The sequence below is a fragment of the Micrasema longulum genome, unplaced genomic scaffold (genome assembly GCF_059751315.1).
Source record: "Micrasema longulum isolate JH-2025_06_02 unplaced genomic scaffold, ASM5975131v1 h1tg000830l, whole genome shotgun sequence".
Taxonomy (NCBI): domain Eukaryota; kingdom Metazoa; phylum Arthropoda; class Insecta; order Trichoptera; family Brachycentridae; genus Micrasema; species Micrasema longulum.
In genome coordinates, this window is record NW_028278022.1 from 604235 (window position 1) to 620255 (window position 16021).

Genomic DNA, 16021 nt, shown 5'->3' on the forward strand with positions numbered 1-16021 from the left:
TATTTACGTAATGTACTTTTGGTTAATAATATCCCCTTACTTGCCCACCTGAGGCATTGTTTCAATGTGTGAAGGAACTAGCCATTAGACAATTATTTTTATAAGAGTCATTGACACATTTCTGGTCATGCGGTTACAAAAGGAGATCCCAGCGATCGTATGAAGTTTTCCAGTAATTTGAATTATTTAATACCAAAAACACTTCCGACTTTCGCTCAAAGAAATTTCTCCTCTATGGCCCCAAGAGTGTTCAATGTTCTGGATGAAGTATTTGGTTATCAACAAATTAATATACGTTTAAAAATGTTGGGATTATACGCCTGCTACGGTTTACTTTTTAGTATCGTAATGAATACTTTTTCCTGAAAAAAAGAGATATTCAATGAATGATAGACTTAAATGTTTTTAACTAATGTTAGTAAAGATTAATTTATAACCACTTACTGACTTTTTAGTCTACCGATTTTGAGACGTACCCGTCTCACTGTCAAGACAATCCCAACACCAACATGCAAATACTTTAATACACCTCCACCTTCACCATCACCCGTAGTATATATATATATATAAAGTATTTCCAAAGACATATAAATCACGTGCAGATTTATAGAGATGCGAACACCACCAAGTCTTAACATCCACTAACGTTAATTAAATAATGTTTTATATAATATTGAGGAATTGGTAGGAAGTTGATATATGTTTACTAACATTAGTTAAATTGTTTGACCACTAAGTTATTTAAATAATATTAAATGTTTTTATTAATAGGGTTAATATAAATAATATTAAATGTTTTTATTAAAAGGGTTAATATTTTTTTTTAAATCCATTTTACTTTATAACATATATGCAAAAAACAATAAAATTGTTTAATGACCAAAAACGTTTGATATTTTTTTTTAAAGTCTCACATGAAATAATTTATCGATTTCTTTAATCTCTGCATTCAATAATTTATCTGTGTCAAATGTAAGTAACACATGCGCACTGTTTTCTCCAGACTCGCTTAAAAAGTTTGTTCGCCGTAAAAGAAACTGGTCTTAAAGAATTCTAGTTATAATATTGAATGTTTTATCGAGAATAAAATTTCCGTTCGGTTATCATTAGAATGGGTGGCCTGGAAATAAATATGAAGGGGTGAGTTAGTTTGAGGCTCAGGGTCCTAATTAGGAAGGAGGCAATATCCGTTTTTATCCGCGGGTGTTCCTTTGCGGAAATGAAATGACTTTATATAAAATCATTTTACTCAACGATGGAATTACTATCAGACGAACTTCAATGTGGAAAATTTAGAGTTTTATCTCAGTAGAAAATTGTATGGTTGACTCAACGGGGTATCTGTTTAGTAAAATTGTGTGTTATTACAAAATTTTGCTTAAACTTAATATTGCCTCTGGGGTATAATTAACTGCTTTATCAAAATATAATGTAACATTTATTTTATTACCACGTTCGCTAATAAGTTGATGTTTTCTTTTTTTTAATGAATTGCATTAAAACTTTTAATTTAAATAAATAAATATTTTTTGAACTATGGGATATTTATTTTCTAAAACATGTAACGATTTAAATGGCACCTATTTAGTTATATGATGGAATTTAAAGTTAATCTTTGCTGCTCATTTTATCTAAGTTAGTTGTTTAAATTATAATAATTTAGTAAATATGTTTTTAACTGTGATTTTTGTATAATTTTTATTTTTGTACACTCGCAATTGATGAAAAAAAATATATATTTTCTATTTCACGTTTTAGATAAAACTTTTTTTTAAAATATGAATACCTCACTGGGCACAACCCGTGACGAGGCATTCATTTTATTTATATTTATAGTGTCTAAAAATATATATAAAAATAAATATAAAATTTAACATATACATATTTAAATCCACACAGATATACATACATTTTTATTTATTTATACTTTTACATATAATAGTAATATATAGTAAGAGAAAAAAAGAAAGAAAAAAAGAGAAAAAAAAAGGAAACAACATTATATTATTAGTACAGCTCACACATTTAACTACTGTGCAGACATTAGGCCAAGTAACAAGCCACTGTCAGCTCCCGGTGGCCCAATATCCGCACAAATGCCAAACATCCGAGTATATGACATATATTCATAGATTCACTGTGTGGATACAAATACAAAACATGAAATGCAAAAATAATTGTATTTAAACTAGTTAACTGCTTTAGTGGTGTGACCATCTCAAGACGGTTCTCGGGACCCAAATCAAGTAGCCATTTTTTTTACAAATCGTTCAAATTTCTCAAGATTTTTATCTGCTTTTGTGGCAAATGGTATATTGTTATATATTCTTGATCCAAGGTATATTTGACTCCTTTGACCAAATGATCTTGTCATTTTAGGTGCTAGGTTTAGCTGTTTTCTTTTAAGACGCGTTTTATAGCTAATAACATAAGTGGAATAAGTGTGACGTTTTTATACATTTTTCAGATAAATACTAATATTTATTTATCACCTCTCCCCTATCTGCACCTATTGGCACACAAGACACTAAATTAAAACAAAAAATAAATATTATCTTCTTTTTTTTTTACTTGACGGTAAAGTGATCAGTTTTTTGCTTCAGGTTCCAGCCAAAGGACAATAACCACCTTTAAAACAAATATTTTTCTTCAATCCTGCTGGCGAGCTGGAATTGTTTCCACTTGATTTCCTTTTGGATGATTTTTACCTGAGAGTAGCTATCGTGTGAAAAACACTCGTTCGTGTTTTGGTATTCCACACACAGAAGAGTATTCTTCATCTGCCTGGATACCTTTATTAAATAAAATTATTGAATAAAAATTATCGTTTTAACACTCGTACAACAACATTATTATTTATTCTTTACTAACCGGTATCTTTAACAAGGTTACATATATTTATATTATACACATTGGTATGTCGCACATAAATATTAATATATTCTAAAGTGTCCAAATTTAATAACTTTACACTAGATATTTATTTATTTCATTTATTTAACACTTTGTATACATAAACAATTTATATAAATATAAGGGCGGGCATATTGCTTTAAGGCAATTTCTTCCAACTAATTCAGTTAATAAAAATAACAAGTACATGGACATATTAAATCTTATAATATTAAACAAAATTAAAAACAAAGATTAACAAAATATAAAAAAATTAAACATTAACCCTTTACTATGTAGAGAGGAGAGGGGATGGGAAGGACAGAAGATAATACCAAATCAACTTAAATTTACAAAAATAGAAATACGAGAAAATAAAATGAAAATGTAACATAATGTATCAACAATATTTTGAGTTTGTCCAAATTTTTGTAGACAAGGACTGGATTCAACTCCCTGGGGAGCTGTTTATATTAACATATTGCAACAGAGATAAAGAACATTTAAGAAAAGGTAATATAGAAGTCTAGGCATCTACAGGGCTTATAACCTGTCAATGGCTGGTTTAAGTGGCCACTTTACACACTGTGTAACATTTACCTTAAATTCACATTAAATTACCTGGTCCATGAAGAAGTATAGAAATTGAATAAATAACATTTTCAGGCGATGCCTAGTATGTAGGTGAAATAATTCAATTAGATGAATCTCACCTGCATAAATAAAGGTTTCAGCTCTTTAACTTCACAAACATCAACAGATGAAAGAATTGAAGGAATATAGATATTCAAATATAGACAGAATGGTGAATGTTACACAGTGTGTAAAGTGGCCACTTAAACCAGCCATTGACAGGTCATAAGCCCTGTAGATGCCTAGACTTCTTTATTACCTTTTTTTAAATGTTCTTTATCTCTGTTGTAATATGTTTACATAATGTAGTTATACACACTGAATGGGTTATATAAAAATTATAGTTAATAAAAATAAGACAAACAATATGTCAATATAAAAACGAAAAATTTAAAGAACGTAAACATATAAACCTAAAAATGCGCAATGTCTTAAAAGAAAGAGAAAATAGAAACAATGTAATATGTGTGTTTAAATTACAATTTCAGTTTTTCATAAAGTCAGAAATCTCTTTCAATAGTTTTTTTCGGTTTTCTTTGATTTTGCATAATAATTCATAATAAATTTCAAATGAACAAAGTTCAACCAGAAATTTTTAATCAAAACCTTTTTAATTTAAGTCATTTCCGATTGGCGCAGGTGTTCCATAGCTAACAAAGGCTAGAAATGAGTTTTCCTCTTGTATGCCCTCATCCCGTTTGCAAAGGACACTACTTCAAAAGACACCCTTAAGAGGTAGACCGCGATAATAATCTGTCACTTTTGTCCTTTGTGAATATATTTGTCTGAGCGTGTAAGGATTTGTGTAGATTTTTTTTAACCCTTAGCAGGGCAGCGTAAAATAACATACCTCTGAAAACTCACCGCTCTTAAAATCTCAACAAACGGTGTACATATATATTTATTTAAATTTTGTTATTTTACAATATTCTAAAGAGGTAAAACAGAGTAAAAAAAGCATTAAGAATAATTACGAATTATATATTAACAGTAAAAATAGTAAACAAAAAAATCACAAAAAAGACATGGCCTGTTTGTGGGTATACAAGAAATATTTACGAATTTTTGCTCCTATAATAAATAGACAGGTTTACTATTTTTGATTATTGAAAATAAAATAAAAAAATCCGTAAAAGTTTATGAGGTACTTTTTCATTTTATAGTAATTAAAAAAGGAAATAGAAAATATAAAATAAAAAACATAAAAATATTCCTTATTATTAAAGGACAATAAAATATATCAAAAGAAGTTCATATCTTTAGTTTGAATCCAGGATAGTGCGTGTTTTTGAAAAGAAAAAAATTTCGAAAGTTTGGGATCAATAAAATATTGTCAATAAAAAATTATTCAAAAATGTTGGGCCTATAAACTATGCATGTCCCTGTGCTAGCCTCGTTTAATAATGTTGTATTTCTAATACACGATTCCTTATTTGACTTGATCTATTTGAATTACTTGTAAATACATTTTGGTTCTTAAATATATATATTGAACATTGAAAACAATATATTTGTCTTATATCTAAAAGTTTAGCTTCCCAGAACAATTGGAAATATATTAAACATTTACAATATATATGTATAAGCATGGTTAAGCTCAAAGTCTTATATGCCTATCGTGATTATGAATATATTTTATACCATTACATCAACAGATTAAAAAATTTTAGGAATATAGATGTTCTTATATGAGCAGAATAGTGAAGCTTACACAGTGTGTTAAGCGGTCACTTTAAACCAGACAATAACAAATCATAAGCCCTGTAGATGCCTAGACTTCTATATTACCTTTTATAAAATCTCCCTCATCTCTGATGTTACATGTCAGTATACCATTATTTTATTGCCCTTATTTGTCTTTGCTACATAGTTTAATATTCTTTTTGTTCAGCTTATGGTTTTTATGTTTCTTCGTGTAACTGTTGTAATTGGCTTAGACCGTACATATAATAAATAAATAATATACAAATTAGCAATGAGACCACACCATGTGAAGCGCACAATTGTCAAATATCACATACTACAAATATCGATTAAAATATATGAAATGATGGATTTAGAATAATTCTTTTTTTTTCAAAATCAATATGAATATTTTGGAGAAATGTTTTTATTTGTAACTAAAAAAGAAAATGTAGAAAAATGTGTCCCTAGAAAAATCCGAGGTATTTTGAATTGATAATTGTCACGTCAAGATTCATGATGATGTTCCATAAAAATTTGAATCGAAAGGAACAAAGTTGAAAGAACGTGAATAGGATAATGTTCTAAACGTATTTTAATAGTCAGGAACAAATAAACATGAAGCGCAATGTAAAAGGGGCATGGTCAATGCAATGACCGTTTTCGCGGAAAATCAAAATTACAAATATAACAATAATTTTTTGACTCTACTAAAAAGCAAAACATTTTTTTTTTTACTGGACAGTATTTTATAGACATTTGTTACTTAAAAATGTAAAAAAAAAACATGATGTTTCCCTATTGTAGTACTACAGTAGGTTAAAGTGAGAAACACGTACGTTTTTTACGGTGTGGACACCACAAACGTGTTTTAACACTTTTAACAAAGTGTAAATTCCTGTAAAAAGCCCTTTAAATGCCTTGACTTCCATATTCCCTTATTTAAGGTACTCTCCATCCCTGTTGTTATTGGTTAATTTTAAAAAAGTGTGTTATTTATTTATACTTTATTTTTTATACTTTTACATTGTTTGTATTCTTTTTTTAAATATAATAATGTTCCCTCGCTGGGGTGTCCCGTTCCGAGGGAAACATTTTACAAAATTTAAAACATGCCTTAGATTAGCTATTTAACAAAGCAAACATAATAATAACAATAAAAATAATAATTATCATTTACATAATAAACAATAAAAAACTAAAATTCTCATAAAAAACATAACCAATTTATATAGATCAATAGAACAAATTTCATAAAGCAGTAGGTACACAAATTTTACCTATTTGGCTTGATCCACTCATCGATCCGTGCTCAACCCACCTCTACTATCCATTTCTTAATAGCAATTTTACATTGTGAGACTTACTAATGTTATGGATAATGGAAGTAGATTGTACACTTTAACCGAGTAGGAGGCCAATCCTCTTTGACCGAAGGTTGTATTTATTATTTTATTTTTTGCAGCATCAGGGTGGAGTATCTAGTAATTCTTGTATTTGTAACGGAAGGTAGAGAATAAGGCAGGAGAATAAGGTAGGAGAATAAGGTAGAGAATATTGGGCACACTCGCACGAGTGTAGTCTTCACGCAGTGTGGCATACGAAGATGGGCCTACGGTGTAAATTTATAGTGCCAACCTATTTATTTCGTTTTATGTGATATTAAAAAGTTGAAGTTGACAGTTAACATTATCACAGGCGTAGAATGCGCACGCAGGTCTTGGCTCGAATATTTGTTGAAAAATAGGACGTGCTCTAATTGTTCTGAATTTGACCACAGAATTTGCGTAATTATACGACACGATATTCATGAAGTCAAATCTTGCATCCTATATTATTACATTTTTGGGCCGTTTAATACCTTAATTAGTGTACCAGTTCAATTAACGAGCAAAAAAAGATTCAACCGAATGGTCCAAAGTACGCTTATTTAAAATTACTTGAAAACAAGAAAAAGACGTTTCGCGCCCCATAAAAGAAAAAACGGCATGTATTACGTTACCACACAGAGGCTTGCTTTACTCGGCGGCATGCGTGTCATTAAAGTGACGCGACGTCAACTTTCAGCCATTTTGTGTATGCTCGATTTTAAACCCGAAAATTACGAATGAAACCTTTTTTTGTACCTCGTTAAAATATCATAAGAATCGTAAGAATCCTCTTTGAGCATTCACTTATTTTCAACCGTCTTCCTAATTTGTAAAAAATACCATATTGTTACGTTAGCTATACATATTACATTCATGAGGGTGCATTGAGGGTTGTCAGATATCCGGTTGTAAAACGGAAAACACTTTTTTTTTTTTGCCCGTTCTCAAAAACCTTCGGAAAACGAACCAAAAACTTTTGTAAATAAAAATTTGTGCACTAACTGGCATTTGGGTCAATTAATTATGAAATTAATACATTTATCGCGTATCTAATGTTCTTATCATCATTCCTTTTCCGCACGTAATGGTGCATGGGGCACTGCATTGGTAACCAATCGCAGCGTATCTTGATAGATTTTGTTTCATGAAGGTAAGGTAAGGACAATGAAATATTCAAGTGTAAAAGCACTCTTTTAAATCATATTTAATATACAGGTTCAAAGTATTTCTAATATCAAATAAACTTTTTTTATCTATAATTCTATAACTGGTAATATTTTATTATTTTATGTAGTTTATATTTCTTAGACTTTCTAAATTAATCGTATTACTTATGCTTACATGTATGTATATTTAATTGTATTTGTAACTAATATGTAAAAGGCACTAAGTGCCGTTTATTTCAATAAAATAAAAATAATAAAAAAATATCAACCATGTCGGGAATCGAACCCGAGACTTCTTGCATGGTAGACAAATGCGCTGACCACTACACCACGAGACCAATGCTTTTGTGAAATTAAATTTTGTTCTTCTATTTTTCCATATCCGCTTCTAAGTGGAGCATGTGAACATCTCCAGACGCTTCCGGGAGACCTTATCGCTAGCTAGAACTTTCGCCTTCTCCCACGTCAATCCGGACCTCTCTTGAGATATCCGCAGCTTACTTTCAAGCCAGGTTCTCCACCACACCCTCAAAGCGTCCGTTATGTATTTATTTTATTTTATTTTTATTTTTATTTATTTAAACGCCTTTTAGGCTTTTACATGTTTTACATACATATATACAAATAAAGACAGACATGTATTTTACAAAGGAGTAGCAAAAAATATATAAATGATTTTTAGGATAAAAAGAAAAATATCGAATTATCATATTTACATTAGTATTAAAGTGGAAAGAACAGAAGTGCATCTTTAAATATGAAGACAGAAATGCATTTTACACAAAGAAAGGAGCAAAAATAAAAATGAATTAAGAAGAGAAAGTAAAATAAATAGGAGGGTGTTGCGACTGTTCTCAGACTTCAATGTTAATTATAAAATCAAACCACCCTATTCCTTATTTCATTCATGCACCTAATTTCGCAACTCAGAAGTTTAATGTTTTGAATTTTTAGCTTAAGTTTTGAAAGAGTCATTTATGGACAATAGTAAATTGTCACACCGTAAAAAATCTAAACCATTGAATCATCATCGTTTTTAACGTCCTTGAAGAATCCAAACTCAAATTGCATAAACGTTAAACCTGCTGCGGAAGACGATCTTTTGACTTTATTTGACGGAACTCAGGGGCGCTGGATTGACGTGGAAGAAGGCAAGAGTGTTAGCTGACGATAGGGTCTCCTGGAGGCAACTGGTGATTTCCACACGCTTACTTAGGAGCGGATGTGGAAAAGAGAAAGAAGAAGATTTATAACACGCAACTTCGTAATAAACTAGATTATAATTCTCCAATATGGTCACCTTATCAAATCACTTTCTCAGATTCTATTGAGAGCATTTAGAATAAATTTCTTAGATATATTAATTTTAAGATAGGTTTTTGAGTATACAAATAAAGCAACCAACCATTATTACGAATTACCATCGGCTCTATGACGCAGCCCATAGCTCGTGGATCATGGTAAGAATATTCCGAAATCAATTAAATTTTAACAAAATTTTAGAATCTCTAAAATTAACTCAATTGCAAGAACGAAGAACATCGACCGATCTTACGACTTTATATAAAATAATAAAACTAATGTTTGATACCCCTGATCTACTGAAATTGATTTCATTCTATGTACCACCTAGATTAAGCAGAATGTCTACAATATTTTATTGTCAAAATTCTCGAACGGTAGCTCAATATAACTCACCTATTGTTATATTACAGAATACCGGGAATGAATATGCATCACATTTTGATATATTTAGTTTATCTCTGCCTAACTTAAAAAATAAAGTGACCAACATATTTTTATCAAAAAGAGTAAATCATCTTCAGAAGATTGGGTTGGAATAGTTATAATTTGATTGATTAATGTATTTTGTTATTGTATAATTTCTTTAAAATATATATGTATTTCAAGTTATTAATAATGTGTATAGTACGAGTATATTAATATTTCATACTCGATTTTTTTTAAATATTTTTATGTTTAAGCACTCTTTATACCACATGTATGTAAATGGCAGAAATGCCGTATATAAATAAATAAATAAAAACTTCTATATAATTAATATTTTCCACAAAAACAAGTTCACTACATAATTGCTGTCCCCGACGTATATTATTAAACATTCTATTAAGATAAACTATTTTTTAAGGCCAACTTTTGTTCTAAAGATGTTAAAAAAATTATATTCCTTTTTTTGCAACTGGCAACCCTGGGTATTGTGATGGATAGTTGTGTAATTCTTGCGTGCGTTCTCTCCATACTTTATTACGTGAAAACATTATCATAAAAACAATCAATAGACCAATGGCGGGGGAACGACGGATATCGATAATAATATTAGGATAATTTCATACCATCAAACACGACAATAATGTAAAAACAGGATTGCGCTAAATAATAAACATTACCCGTTCCTTGCACAACAAATATCCAGGTGAAAAATAAAACCGTTATTTTAACGTACTTCTCTTATTACCATTATCGCAACAGGCCAAAACGCTCAATTACAGTTATTATTTACAGCGCAAAACACTGAGACAGTAAAAATAAGTTTTTTTTCGGTTCTCGTCTTGAGGTATTTTTATAACGAGCAAGACTTATTTTGTTTATTCGGTTTTTTTGTTTTAGAGTGATCTGTGTTGTAATTTGTTAAGTTATCTTTTCATAAATCTGTCCTTTCCCGATAAGTATTCTCCCTCACACGCTTCAATACGGCTAAAAAGTATTCTTAAAAATAAATCGTCCATAGAAAAAAACGATTCAATTTATTTCTTTTTTTGGTGATACCGTGTGTGTTGAATTTGTTTCGACGTTTTGGCTACCATTGCAGGAGCCATCTTCAGGGTAAACTGCGTGTTGGTAGATATTAAAATTTTCAATCAAATCTTTGAAAAAAGAGGTTAGAAGGAAAAACCTTTTTATAATCAACCTACCAGGGTTGCATTTGAAGCGAGTGCACGCACAAAAAAAAATTAAGGATGTTGTTTTTTTTTGTTTTAAAAAACAAACAGCATTCGCTTTTTATGGATCCCAATTAGATTCTTTCCTTGCATTTCTTATGGTCAAGACATATGTGATAAACAATTTATAAATTAAATATATTTGCAATGTTATTATTAGAACACACATAACAATATGTATGATATGTGTGCCCTACTTTAAGATTTAAATAATAATAATAATAATTTCTTTCCAGTTTTTTTCTTTTTATTGAAATTTAAATAATACTAAAATAATATTAACTGGCATGAAATACATTTATGAATAAATTTCGCCCTTGTTGATGAGAAGAGCGAGTTTAATATTTGCAAAAAATAATAAATATTTGAAAATGAGTAATTTTATGTTTTGGAATTCAACTATAAACAAGTACCTAGGTACCTACTTAAATTCAATACTTGAATATAATAAATTTTCAGTTTTGGAATTAAATCGTAAACAAGTATCTAGGTACCTACTTATCTATTTATTTTTATTAATTTAACTTTTTGTACATAATGTTATTTGTACATTGGCGGGCTTATTGCCAAATGGCAATTTCTTCCAACCAACCAATAAAATAAAAGTTTCATTTTTATAATTCAAGTTACAGAACATATTCATAGAAAAAAATAAATTAAAAAGTTAAAAATATATAAAAATAGAAATAAACGTATTTGTTTATAAATTACCTTAAATCAAAACTATTACTCAATGGGAAAAGGGAAAAAAGAGTAAAGAGGAAAAAGGAAAGGAGGAGAGATTAAGGAAGAGAAAAGAGATGTTTATTCAGACGTGATTTAAACAGAGATAATGTAGTAACATCTTTGATGGTGGATGGGAGATGATTCCACAGTCGAGCCGCATGGACACTATATGAGTTAGAGAAGAAAGAGGAATTGTGTATGGGTATTAAGAGAGTGCCTTGAGAATGAGAACGAAGAGGTAAACCATGAACTGATAAGCGTTGAAATTTTCCACACAGGTATATAGGAGCGTTAGGACTATGAAGTACATTGAACAGAAGTGAGAGGGAGTGATAGTCTCTCCGCTGTCTGATTTTGAGCCATTTCAGTTGCCTACGATACTTATCAGTGAAAAGGTTTTTTCCAGGGTAATAACAGGCAAGCCAACGTTTGGGCAGGACAACGTATGTCGGGTCTACTGGTTATTAGTTTATATTATATTTTTAAATCTTGTTGTTTTCTCTTCAAACAATGTGTAGTGCTAGTTATAATCTTCCGCCATCACGACGGGAAATAATGTTGATGTTAACAATTCAAACACAGGATATTCTGCTCGATTCGAAGTGTAATCCCTACATCAATCAAAATCAAATAAGGTTTGCTGAAATTGATAACAGAAAGTGGTTATAACCGGTCATGTACTATTTTGGACAATGGGATGCTTTGTTTACCGATGCTAACAACTACTAAACTAGCGGTGTTTGATAAACCTTTTTTAAAATTGAAATTACACGACGTGCACAAATAAGTAACGTATTCCAAAATTCATGAAACTTAAACGTCTCTGGTGAGTTAGGATACAAAATAATAAAACGCGGAAGAGAACGTCCATTTTATTTTTAAATACAAAACCAAACATTCTTACAATTATGCAAATTGAAGAAATGATATAATTTTAACAATTATGATAAAATATCCGATTTTTTATTGTATTTTGTATTATTTATTCAAATCTACAGCCATATATAAGATGTCCCATAATCCAAGCTGTTTCTTTTTAGGAGTGTTAGGCTAGCTTATGACTATCCAAAAGATGCAAATATAACCTCATTAAAAGTGCCTTAGTTTTCGAGTGCTACTTCTTCAAATTTTTGTATTTTAGGATTCTAATTTATTTTTCATAATCCTGAATCTTTTGTGTCTAAATCTAAATCTAAAACTGATTTCCGTAAGACAATTCCAACTGTCCATGCGCTAAGTAGCAGCGGACGTGTTGCTATCAAGCAATTATTTGTAAACAATAAAATTAAAAGAATTATCATTAAACGCCCCTGTCTACCGCACCTCTGTTTTATGTGCCAGCAGTTCGTACGAGCTATGCCCAGAACTTTCCGCTTATAAGTTTAGCTGTGAGTATAATTTAAACTTTCCCTTTATTTATCCATTTGATTGTAACAAATTATCATTTAAAATGCGCGTTTTAAAACGCAAATATTTCTCTTATACTTAGTAGTTTCTTTGATAAAAGCATTGTATATCTAATTTTTCATATTTTTGACACATGCGCAATAATATATACACACTTACACTCTCACAAACACACTAACATGTATTGTACCAGTAATTCATGTATTTTTGTGGATATATGTCGTTGGTTTTATTCTCTGTATGTTTTATTTGTTATATTGTTTTAAATGTATTACCGTTGATATCATTAATAAAATAAAAAATTTTAAAAAACACTTAAAAGTTTGGAGTTATGTAAATGGGGTCTAGACATGTGGCAGCAAAACTGTTTTTTCCCACCAACGTGAACTTTTTTTTTTAAATTTTATTTTTTTATTTTGCGAAAGAAATTCAATACAAATACCAAAAAGGTATTTTGCTGTAACATATCAGTTCCTTAGAACAGGCATTTGCCCATAAATGAACCGATTACAACTTAAGGCTTATTTTTTGGCTAGTTTCTAAAACAAGCAAACTTAAAAGTAAAAAAGTGTTTTTTTGTGCCATTTTATCGCTTTAAAATATATGTGCCCATTTATGTAAACAAGATCAATAAAAACACGTATTACAAAAAATTCACTTGATAATCATATCAATATTTGAAAATTCTTCAACTCTTTTAAACATGGTGGTTTAAAATCGTACCAAATATTCAATTGTTTATATTAATTACCACATTTATCCATTGCACGTATGCTTAATAACAAATAAATAAATAATAATAAAGATGTTACATTTTCACTAAAATTATGTCGCTAGTCTCTGACTGATTTATAGACTCGTTTACACCCTTGCTGGTATGGAGTTAGTCAAATATATACCACTTAGCCATTACCAATAACTTTAAAAATTGAAAACGCTCTTTAAAATAAATTAAGAAGCGTTTTCAATTCATTTTTTTTAAAATTGTTTAACACTCGATACTCAGAGAAACAAAGGTAATCTTTTTTTATTATGTATTAAAATTAGAAGTAGGCATACTTATCGAGTATGAATAGGAGCGAAGGTTTTCACGGTTACTGTTATCAATATGTTTCTTTTTTGGGTAATTACCCTGTTTATTCTGAAGATGGCTTCTGCAATGGTAGCCGAAACATCGGAATAAATCCAACACACACGGTATCACCCAAAAAAGAAACATATTGTTATCGAATATGACTTTAAAATGCTCGATATGTCGTTTGAAATATTCAAATTATCATGAATTAAATATTTCAAGCGCTTGTATTTTCTGCGACATTTATTTAAAATGTATGCGTGCATTATTGTTTTACAAAACGAACAGGAACATAACTATATTCAATCAGGTAACGCTGATAGCACCTAAGTGTAACAACCCCCTAGTAACGGATCGTCCCAGTGACAAGATTCACTGGCTTAATCTGAATTCTAAGGTTCTCTAAACTTTCACCCCTATCATTTAACCTTTCTTTACTGCAAAGGCCCTACCACTGGTGACAATCGATAGGACAATGTTACTTATTGCGGCCCATTTACAAAGAGAAAATCCTCACAAAGAGCACTAGTGCTAACGAAAACATGATGTTTCTCTGTGGAGAAAATTGCTTGCTGTTTCAGCTATATTTAAGGTACTTTTGAGACCAGAATTCAACAACTTACAATACATGAATACCTATCGTTGCATTCTTCTTAAGTTACTTTTTTTTATTTTTCTTTTGTTAAATTATTTTCTTGAAGCCAATATTTTCTCTTTATATCGTCTGCAAAATTGCGATCCCGTTAAAAGACATTACGACTTTTTTCCCTTATTTGCGTTTTTTTAATACGGAAGTTGCAGTATTCTTGACCTTGCTTATAATTTACGAGGTTTATATTTTAAAAGTGAATTTTATTTCTTGGCTGTTTTTTTCTGAGCGGTGTTTGGAAACTGTGAAAATTTGGTCTGCGGACCTTTATTTTTTATTTTTGTATTTTCATCAAATAGTGCATAATACTCAATTGGAACTCCAATCGCAGCGGTAAATTATTGTATTAAATTATTTGATATATTGAGATGAATTAAAATTTATTTTTCTCATTAAATTCGCCATTATTATTTCACGTCATGAAAAAAAATTTAACATATTACAACAGAGATGGGTACCCATGTACTTATCCGTCCAGTTGTTTGTTAAAAATTGACCACCGCGTCGAGACAACCGCTCTGCATCCGCGCTATCGTAATACCGCACCTCCGCACAATCATCGAATTAAGTGAGAAAGTGAAGTGCCCCAGAGCCATCTCCAGCCGCCAGTCAAATCAACAAGATCGATCCGGAAGGCAGAGATTTCATTTAACTTATCTGCCGGGATCCAAACCCGTCTCCTAAAAGTTCCTCGCAAGGCCACACGGCCTCTCCGCAGGGCTTTTTATACATTCAACATTGGGGGGTTTAAGTAGCTATTTCACTCACTGTGTAACATTTACCTGTGAGTGAAATAGCTTCTGACTATGTTTTAACACCCATATTCCTCCAACTCTTCTCAACTGTTGTTTTCCGTAAAGTTAAAGACCCGGAACCTTTACCGATGCCAGTGAAAGTTTTCTGACTGAATTATTTCACCTAAATACTAGACAGCCCCTAAAAAAATATCATTCTTGACCCAGTTGGTTTGATTGACAATATTTAGAGGCTATCCAATTTTTTTAAAACAATTCAGTCAAATGAATCTCACATAGATAAAAAATCTTAATTCAACTTAAATACAGGCTAATTTAAAACAAATAACACGATCCAGATAATAACCTTTTACTTTAAAATGACGCGAAAGGTTTATTTTATCTTTTAAAAAAAATCAAAGGTCCCGACGAGATTCGAACTCATGATCTCCTGTTTACAAGACAGGCGCTTTAACCAACTAAGCCACGGGACCTGTGATATTTTGTAACAGACAAAAGAAAACGTAGATACGAAAATTATTACTCATGAGACAATTACATTTCTTTATTGTAGTTTGAGTACCGTTTCGTGACTAAACTAAGCCATCAAAGTCACAGTGTTAAAATACATTTTAATAATAGATATTATATCGGTCCCGTGGCTTAGTTGGTTAAAGCGCCTGTCTTGTAAACAGGAGATCATGAGTTCGAATCTCGTCGGGACCT

At 30.6% G+C, this 16021-nt stretch overlaps 2 non-coding genes across 2 annotated transcripts; one reads left to right on the top strand and one right to left on the bottom strand.

The window, feature by feature from the left end:
- Window positions 1-15715: 15715 nt before the first annotated feature.
- Window positions 15716-15789, bottom strand: TRNAT-UGU (transfer RNA threonine (anticodon UGU)). The gene has a single exon. It is a non-coding gene; the product is annotated as a tRNA-Thr (tRNA).
- Window positions 15790-15947: 158 nt separating this feature from the next.
- TRNAT-UGU (transfer RNA threonine (anticodon UGU)) lies at window positions 15948-16021 on the top strand. Its single transcript has one exon. It is a non-coding gene; the product is annotated as a tRNA-Thr (tRNA).